Below are 10,314 nucleotides of genomic sequence, written 5' to 3'. Positions count from 1 at the left end.
CAATCGACAGATCCACGCTCCCTGACAGGCCCTCAAAACGGCCACGATCCTGCTCCACTTTCTGTGGCGGACTCCGCGCAGTACCATCATTCCCTGACAGGCCGCAGTAACCATAGCCGCCCTGCTCCACTTCCTGTGGCGGACTTCGCACAGCTCCACTATCCCCTGGCAGGCCACAGTGACGGCCACGAACCTGCTCCACCTCCTGCAACGGATACCATGCGATTCTCCTGTCCGCTGACAACGGACACTGCTCCACCCCTCATAACAGATTCCACGTGGCGGGTCGAGGTGATGACCACGTGTCCACTCCATTATCTTTCGCAATCAATTCCCCTGGCCATGGGCGGCCCACTACTAGGCGGTTACAAACGTCGCCATCAATCCGTTGCCTCCTCCGCCTATAAAAGGGGGATCCAGATACGTTATTCTTTAAGCTCATTCTTCCTTATCTCAAAACTCTGCTAAATTCTCCGTTCGAGCACTCCATTCTTGTTGAGGCAGAGAACTGACTTGAGCGTCGGAGGGTCTTGCCGGAGCAACCCCACCTCCGGTTTAGACTTCCCTTGCAGGTCCCGACGGCGACCGCGGCTTCCCCGACTCCAGCTTCTCCGGCGCAAGCGAATTTTTGCACCAACAAATATAATTTAAAAATTAGATAAAACTAACAATATTTTGTTATAAAAAAATTATAAAAGACTTACAGAATAATAAAAAATAAAAATGATCAAATCTGAAAGTATGTTGGATAGTATCCTCAAGTGTATTTCCGTCCCTTGTATAGAGAAATCTAGAAAAATTATCTCAAAATATGATCGGGATCATCCGCCTGCGAGCACGACTATGAAGGAGGTCAAAGAAGATCCTTTTAATATCCAAAAAAATAATCACAAAGCTAAGAGATCTAAAAGGAAAAAAATCAAAAAGAAGAAAGGAAAAAGATTAGATGGGATGTTTTAAATCAGATCTTAAGATGATCCTTTTATAGCCATCTAAAGTAATCAGTTATGATTGTTTGGGCTTTTATTGACCTATTAAGACCTTCAATAAGAAGCCCAACGATTATAACTTTTACTATAGAACCCAATGATCAGAAAATAAAAAATAAGATTAAATACATATGACCGTTTGGTAATTAGAAGCTTCAAAAATTTAAATCACGATAATGAAGAGATTAAAATATTTAAATAATCAAATAGAAAAAATAAGGTTAAAAATACTTGGAGAGAGATTTTAGAAAAATTTTGAGTTCTTCTTTTTGAATTCTCTCTAACACTACCTCACAAAACTTAATATTTTTTAAAAAATTATAAAATAAAATAACACAAAATTCTGGATGCATATACTATGCAATAGGTAAGGTGACTTAATCTTAGTGTGAATCATTTTCATCTAAAAAAAATAGAGTGAACCAAATCTTGAACTACATTCCTTTGGTCCAGACTTTAGCTACCACACATATAATACAGAATTCTCTATCACGAGTCTATGCATTAGTGGCCCTACACATATATCTTGATTTTTCATAAGAGTTATTAGAGATAGTCCATATCTTATATCTATGGTCATGTACAGATACTCTTATATGGATGAGCCCCTCCAAGAATATGTGTATTTTCACATCTCAAGAAATATCTCTCGGATCTTATTCAGAGATAAATTCTTCCTAAGCACTATATAAGAGCACTAATCACCATAGCGATAGAATGGAGTCTATGACTCCTATATCAAATAAACCACATATGCTCTTTAACCAATCATTTAGCTTGTTATGATCACATTAAACCTCTATCAAGGGATCTCCTATCATATAGATTAGGGGGGTGTTTGGTTGGGAGAAATGAGATTCAGAATCGGAATAGGAATGGATAACTCTCATTCCAACCGTTTGGTTGGGATGAGTTTCATTCCGATTCCCATTCCAGAGAGGAATGGGAATGTCCAATCCTCCTAAAACTCATTCATGGATCTTTTCTACAGATTCAAAGCTCATTCCAGGGTTTAAAATAAATTTTTTTAAAATACCCCTCATCTTTCGTTTCTCCCGTTTGGATAATCCTGATAACCCCCGATGGTCATGGACTCCCTCGATAACCTGATAGAAAAAAAAATGGTTGAAAAACCCTAGCCTTTGGTGGATCTCCCTGGCTCCCCTCTCCCCTCTCATTGCCGTCGCTTTCGATCCTCCACCTTTTGCCAACGATCGACGGCACTGACCTCTCCTCTCCTCTTCTCTCATCATCGGTTGATCTAGTCTTCGATCCCTCTCCGCCTCTCCTTTCCTCTTCTAGAGCTCTCCCTCTTGCTGTTGCCGGTGTGTTCTTGTTTCTTCAAGGTTTGATCTCTCCTTCCCTTCTATTCCTTTCTCCTCCCATGTCTAGTCCCACTCCTTGACCAGAATCCTAACCCTAATTTACATCTTTATTGGCCGTTGGTCTCTCACCACTTTGTAAATTACATAGTATTTTCGTTCTTAACTACAACTTGACCAAGTTGTAATTTTGTAAATTACATAGTGGAAAAGCTCCTATTATAAGGTTTTCTGGAGGTAGGATGTGTAGAATTGATGTATCTCCAGATTATATATGGATTTTGCTTCTTATATTATATTTGCTTATATAAATTAAAGCTTCAATATCTAGAACATATTTTTCTTTGCTTATGTTTGTTATTTGATGTTATAATGGATTTACCATTTTTCAGTCAGTAATTTTATTTATGTTATAATTGGAGAATGAACAAGAGAAGGGCTTATCGTTGACTCTACTTTTCAAGATGTGTCATATTTCTCTTCACTCTCTGAAGTTTGTCATACTCCAACATTTATTTGTTCTAAAGTTGAAATAAGTTGAAGTTCACTGCCTGTAACTGATGAAGTGCCTAAAGACCTGAATAGGTGCACTAGAACTTCTTATGGAAGCTTGATTTGTCAGAAAACTCAAAATGGTGACAGGGTTATTTTGTAGATCATGATTATTACAAGTCTACATCAAAGCATTTGCCTAATATATTTGATTAGATGCATCACTGGTGCTGCAGAGAATTTAATGAAGGATTTTTTTCGAGATTAATATATTATGTATGATTCGTAATGTTTTTCTTGGACACGAAGTATTAGGGTATGAGATTAGGATTGGTGACACCTAGAATGACAAATTGTACATTTTGGAGCCTCCATTTTCATTTCTTATCTCCAATTCATCAGTACATAAACAGAACCTGATGTACAAAATATTACAGATGTGGGCCTCTAAACAAGATTTTGTGTATTAAAGATGGGGTTGGTAGATTTTTTCTAGAAGAAGGGACTGGTAGATGGAGCTTTAGGACCTGTTTGGGTAATCCAATAGGATTGGGATGGGTTTCTTATTGCATTCACGGATGGGGCTACCGACTTGTGCATGGCCCATATAAAGCCAACACCTCTCGAGCCTAAATCTTTCAGTAAAAAAAAATTTAAAAAAATCTGTACGAGTCTCTTTTTTTTTCTTCCTGCTGACAAGGCAGCTGGAATATTCTTGTTTATTACTGTACCATCATAATTATGTTATTCCTTCTATATTATGCTGTACTAATTTGCCTTTCTACTTTTTTGTTCCTTCTGATGTACACATGTTACTTCCACTACTTATATCTATATCTTGTAACCATGTGCTTTTTCATTTTATAATAAAGTTTTGGGCTCTTATTTATCAATTTTATTTTATTGGTTATGAATATTTTTGCTCAAAGATAATACTATGGATAACTATGTACACAGGAAATGGCTCGTTGCCCTATAGATTTGAGAAGGAGAAGAATGCGTTACATTAGCATTATGTGTATGATGTTTGCGGTGATGTTTATAGTATATATGACTTGGTATTTCACAGGATTGATCTATCTTAGTAGGCATCAGTTGATAGCAAAAAGAAAGAGAGAAAATTGTTAAGAATTAAAAACCTAGGTAAGCTTATTAATGAGAATGACAGAATATGTATGAGTCAACTCCGAATGGATAGAAGAATATTTGGTATACTCTGTGAGATGCTTAGAGATATTAGAGGATTGAGAGATTCCTGAAACATGTCATTATAAAAAATTGTTGCTATGTTTCTTTACACAGTAGCCCACCATCAGAAAAATAAGATAATTGAAAATTATTTTGATAGAAGTGGAGAAACCGTGAGTCGACAGTTTCACTTATGTCTTAAAGTCATATTGAAATTACATAGAATTTTGTTCGAAACCCTTGAACCTATTACAGAGGACTGCACAGATGATGCATGGAGATGTTTCAAGATATATAATAATATACCTTATTCTATTTTCTTATTACTTAGATATTTTTATAAATTTTTTTTGGTGTTTTAGAATTGCTTAGGAGCATTAGATGATACATTCATTAGAGTGATCATTTTTGTCGAGGACAAACTAAGGTATCGAACAAGAAAAAGTGATATTGCAACTAATGTCTTAGGCGTTTGTTTGCCTGACATACAATTTATATATGTGCAGCCTGATTGGGAGGGTTCTGCACATGATGCCCGTGTGCTTTGAGATGCTATAAGTAGGCCAAATGGTTTAAGAGTGCCTCAAGGTATGTACTTATATTGATGGACACAAATATATAAATGAAGCTCATTTTAATTTTCTTGCCTTATAATTACAATATGTAATGCTTTTTCATTTTATATGTCAAGGTTGCTATTACCTAGTTGATTCCGGATACACCAATAGAGAGGGATTTCTTACCCCATATAGAGGGCAACGTTATCATCTCAATGAGTGAAGAAATGGACGACGACCACAGTTTGCAGAACAATATTTCAATAAGAAACATGCTCAAGCTAGGAATATGATTGAGAGATGTTTTGGATTGCTTAAGGGATGATGGGCAATTTTTAGGAGCCCTTCATTTTTTTCTGTACAGACTCAATATCGCGTTATTGTGGCTTGCTGTCTCTTTCACAACTTAATAGGGAGGTATATGCATAGAGATCCTATAGAAAAGGAAGAAGAGGAAGAGAATGAAGAGGAAAAGGAAGGAGAGGAAGAACAGAGAGAGGATGAAGTTGAGTTCATCACCACTCTTAAGACATCTGACCATTGGACCAATTTCAAAAACACTCTAGCTCAACAAATATTTAACAATTAGAGATCTACATCTTTTAATTAGGAGTTGATTGTGTTTTATGTTTTTTTTATTTTTGTTCGAGTATTTTAGTTGAATATCAAAACATTAGACCTAGCATGTTATGGACTTGTTATGGAATTATTTACTTATTATGAAACTGTTTGTTACATGATTCTACTTGTTTTTGTACTTTATATTTGAATTTTAATAATATTATTGTTATATACTTGTAATATATGTTATTTTTAAGATAATGGCTATACTTGTTATGACCATTAAAGTCATAATTTATAATTATTATAGGATAGAATTTGATGAATGTAGCCAAGTTAATCATGGTAGAGGAAAGAACAAGCGTCCATGGAAAAATGATGAGGATGCGGTGTTAGTGGAATACCTTCAGGAGTTGTCTACTGATCCCATATAGAAAGGGGATGATGGTTTTAAGAATGCATATATGAACAAGTTGGAGAACATGATTAAAGAAAAACTATCTGATTGTGGTTTGAAGGCTACTCCACATATTGAATCCAGAATAAAATATCTATAGCAAAAGCATAATGCTATTGTAGAGATATTATCACAAACCGGATGGACATGGAATGACCAAAAGAAGATGATCTCTTGTGATAAATATGGTACATCAAGTGGTGCAAGGTATATTTTATAAATATTATTTTTGCAACTCAAATAATATTTATTTATTGTTCATCTTTTAATATATATGGTTTTCTAATGACAGGTGCATGAGTCTGCCAAAGATTTATGGAAAGTAGCTTTTCCTCATCTAGATGTACTTGAAGAGATCTATGGGAAGGACGGGGTTGTAGGAAAGGATGCTGAAATATTTGCAGAGGCTATTAAAAATATAGAGAGAGAGGAGGCAGCTATTTTGAGTGATAAAGATCCAGTGGACCTTAGCATGGATGAGGATGATGGAGGCCACTCGATTACACAGCCTCCTTCGATAGAGAAGATATCTAGTAGCAGTTCGAGAAAGGCAAAGAAGCAGAAAGTTATCCAACAGAAAGAAGCAAGGATGGCGAGAGAATCCGATCCTATGAAGAAGACTTTAGAGGCCATGTCTATGACCCTTGAGATATTTATGTCGCACATGGATATGTATTTTGGTACCATAGCTGAAGCAATGGCACGTGAGCAAGAGATGGCTAAGAAGAACGTGACGAGAGTAGTGGAGGAGCTACTTACATTGGAGGCATTGACTAGTGGTAAGTAATAAAGGCGGCTAATATTCTCGCAGCAGAGCCTAATAAGAGTGCAGTGTTATTCTCTCTTTCACTATAGTTGAAGAGGCAGTACGTGCTTAGCCTTTTTGACTCCGGCATTAGTGCATCAGGTTTTAGACACTAGTATTTCGTGTAATGTTATTGTTGGAGTGCTTGACTTTTTGTTATGGAAATGTGAGAATCTTTTGGTTAGATTTTCATGATCATGATGATGTTGGATCAGTGAATTGGATCATGTTTATTTTGTTTAGACTGTGAGATTTGATCAAATTTGGAGGTTGCTGGCATATCTGTTCTCCTATATTTGGCTATGATATATATCATTTGCAGGATTGTCATGATTTATTTGAATCTTGATAATTTTGATATGACAAATGATGTGCGGTTTAGGTCTTGGAATGATATAAAATTATGGCATCATCTGCTTTCACATTTTCGGACTCCAAAATGCATGTTTGGATGAGATAAGGGCTAAATTTATTTTGAGTAGATCAATTTAGAATTATTTTTAACTTCAGTAGTCTCATATGATGTTGATAAATAAATATAAAAAATAGATTTATTTTTTTTTCTTTTCTTGTTGCTTGATTACATTGATGGAACAAGATTGGACAAACCAATCCTATGCTTAAAACATTTATTATTGTTGGCTTGCATGTCCCATTCAAAATTGTTATTCTTGAATATACTGATTTTTCAAGGAGGTAATGTTATTGGCTGCAATAACCTTGCTATATCTGACAAAAAGTTAGCTATAAGCATGTCAGTTTGCATACAACAGTTGATGGCTCTGCCAAAGTTGTTGTGGTATGCCCTTTATTCTTTTGTAGTGTATTATCTTAAATTGCTTCTTTGCTTCCATGACTTGTGATGCGAAAAGATTGGTGGCCCGGCTACGTTTAATAATTATGGCCTTACTACAAGTTGTGATATGAGGCATATAATTTAGAACACATTGTATCATTCTATCATAGCTTATTTTTCTGATACTTATGTCTATTTGCTAATCATTTGCTATTTCATTTACCCGGTATTAAAAGTGAAGAGATTCAGACTGTGTTTATTTATTCATATAGTTAATATCTTGGTATTTAAATGACCTTGCTGGAAGGACCAAATCCTGTTATTGCAAATTCTGGTCACCAAATAAAGAAGCTCTCTATTCAAGACAAAGATCTGATTGTTCAAGGTGACATTATTGATTTGATTCCTGGTAATTATTTATTTATTTTTGTAACTGTTGGCAATGTGCATGCATCTTAGTCAAAAAGAGACTCTAACTTCTTAAGAAAAGAAAAAGCCATAGTGAAGAGGAGTGTTCAGCTGTCCAAAGGAATTGACATATTCTTGAAGATGAACCTTTGGAAAGGACTTTGCAGGTTTTGTTCTAAGTGCTTTGCTGGCATGTATCCATGTTTTGGTAAAATGGCAATCATTCTAGTCATTTTTGAATTATTAAACTCTTTTCCAAATCATGATGGTTTTAGTTCATTTTTTATAATACTGCAGTCATTGTTTCTGAGAGGTGAAATTAAATATCATAAGCTAATATTGTCTGGATTCTTCCTCTACATTCATACGTGCATAATTTTACCCTTGTATAGGAGAAAGGATTCTTGCTGAATTTTAGATGAAAAAAGATGGGAGGATAAGCTCTAAATGAAGTCTACTGGTTTATCCCAATTAGGAAATATGTAACCTTGCCTATTGACAATTCGATCAAATTGTATGAGAATATTGTTTTCTTTCACAAGTATGGTAGTTATTATTGTATTTAGATATATCAATAAAGAGTTGGAATCCTGAGGCTTCCTGATATATCTTTGGTTCATTTATTGTGGATATTGAAGTTTCTCTATGCCTACATTACAGCCAAAAAAGATATCATATGATAGAAATATGGAATATTTTTAGTGCTAATCTAATTTTAATTTTGATAATTTGTGCTTGATAGGGCTAGCATATAATATTTAAAGTTCTGGAGACTAAGAAAGGTATTTTTGGCTACTATATTCTATGATCTTTCTTTTTGCTGTTCTGAAGAGCACAACTATGCATTTGTTATGAAATTAGGTTCTTAGTCACTTTCCATTGAGCTTTCACATTTTACTAGTGAGCTAATTTTTTTCAAATTTGTAGGCCAGTCCCCAATTCCAAAGGAATATGGCACATTCTAAAGATCGGCACCTTGACATTTTGTTTACTTATTTATTTGTACATTTGTTTGTATTTATATACCACCGAATTTTATCTATGATCTACGGGCAGATATGTTTGGTATTATTTATATTGATTTAATTTGCTTAACAGCCGCATTAGAAGTTCTCGCTCTTATTGGATTATATGAAGATGTCATAATGGATGAACTTGGGTGAGCTGAAAATTACAAGGTGTCGAGAAGAAATGACCCTGGCTTGCTGTGGCTGGCAAAGTCTTCTTCAGAAGTTTCTATAGAGTGGTGATCATTAAATTAAGATCACATCAATTCTTAAACAAATCATAGGCTATGGATACCAAGGCATGTCTGTGTACGTATTCTGGTTGTAATTGCATGTATACACTAATTCATTGGATTTTGAAAAGGTATGTGAGTAAAAAATGAAATTGCATATTTACTTTTTGAAAAGGTATGTATTGTGGTTGTGACAGTGAAATTGGTGTTGATTTATTATGATTTTTCAAATATTATGATGAACTTCAGCTATATCTCAACGAAAGAAGAAAGAGGGAAAAGAATATCAGCACTCGCTCATATTTTTTCTCATACATATGTGTTATCTGTCCTTTTTATCACTTTTTTGATTGAATTTTGAGAGCTTCAATAATTTTTACTTTAGCTTGCTCTTTTTATCTATTATTAATTGCTACCTGTAAAAAATTTAGATATTCAATCTTTCCAAAAGTTTATGTCATTTTTTTCTTCGGTGTTGAAGAAGTGAAGGCCAACCTGCTCATTTCTCTTGCAGGCATATATATACATGTTTATTTTGTTTACTCTTTATCTTAACATGGAGACACATGGTTGGAACTATTATTCAGATATCTTATTCTGTGCATATGAAATTGCTTGATGCTTATGTGCAATTCCAAAACCATAATTGATGGTAGTTTTATTCTTTTGCAGAGCTGCTTCCTAATGTCTCCTGATATTATTAGCATGATTAGTTGCAAGATGATTTCTGTCATTTGAGCCCCTGATAAGTCCACTGGATGGCAGTCTTATTGCTAAAAGCAGATCCTGTCGCATGCTATCATTTTTTTACAATATGATGTAAGAAATAGTTAACAAATACATGAATTTTACATTGCAGTAGGTACTGTGGCCAAAGAGATGTCTTTTATTGTTTAAGGCATTGGTTCCGGCAAACCTGGTTGTCAGATTTTGTAAGTTTTTTTTCAAAAAAAAATAAATTTAAACTAATATTGATGGTGTAGGTTGCCTTTATAAAAATCCAGCATCTATTAACCTCTTCATTGTACCTTTACATGTAATAGTCTGCAATCCATATAACAGAAAGTAAATTTCATCTTTTTCTTTTTTCTTTTTTTTTGTGTGTTCAGTTTAATGTCTATGATTATATGTTGACAATGGCTGTTATGCGTATCAATGTTAGATACAGTTTGATCTTTGTGATTGTAGATTTTGTTATTGCTATGTTTATTCATGCAACTGACCAGAAACTTATGACGAAATGTCATCAAAGCCTGCAATTTCTGAACCTTTCAAAACTGAAGCTCTCAAACTCAATTCATAAGTACGTTTCGTTTATGTATTCAGGGTTGAGGAAGGCCAATTTTTTCTTTTTTTTCACTAAGCTCTGGATAAATAGATGTAAGAACGTTTTTATTATCTATTTGTCAAAGCTCCCATAATAGTTGATTTGTTATCTATTTGTTATTTTAAAAATTTTAATTTTTGAAGATTTTTAATTCAAGGGTAAAAATAAAAAT

The sequence above is a fragment of the Elaeis guineensis genome, chromosome 4 (genome assembly GCF_000442705.2).
Source record: "Elaeis guineensis isolate ETL-2024a chromosome 4, EG11, whole genome shotgun sequence".
In the NCBI taxonomy this organism is placed as follows: Eukaryota; Viridiplantae; Streptophyta; class Magnoliopsida; order Arecales; family Arecaceae; genus Elaeis; species Elaeis guineensis.
Note: the sequence above shows the minus strand (reverse complement) of the source record.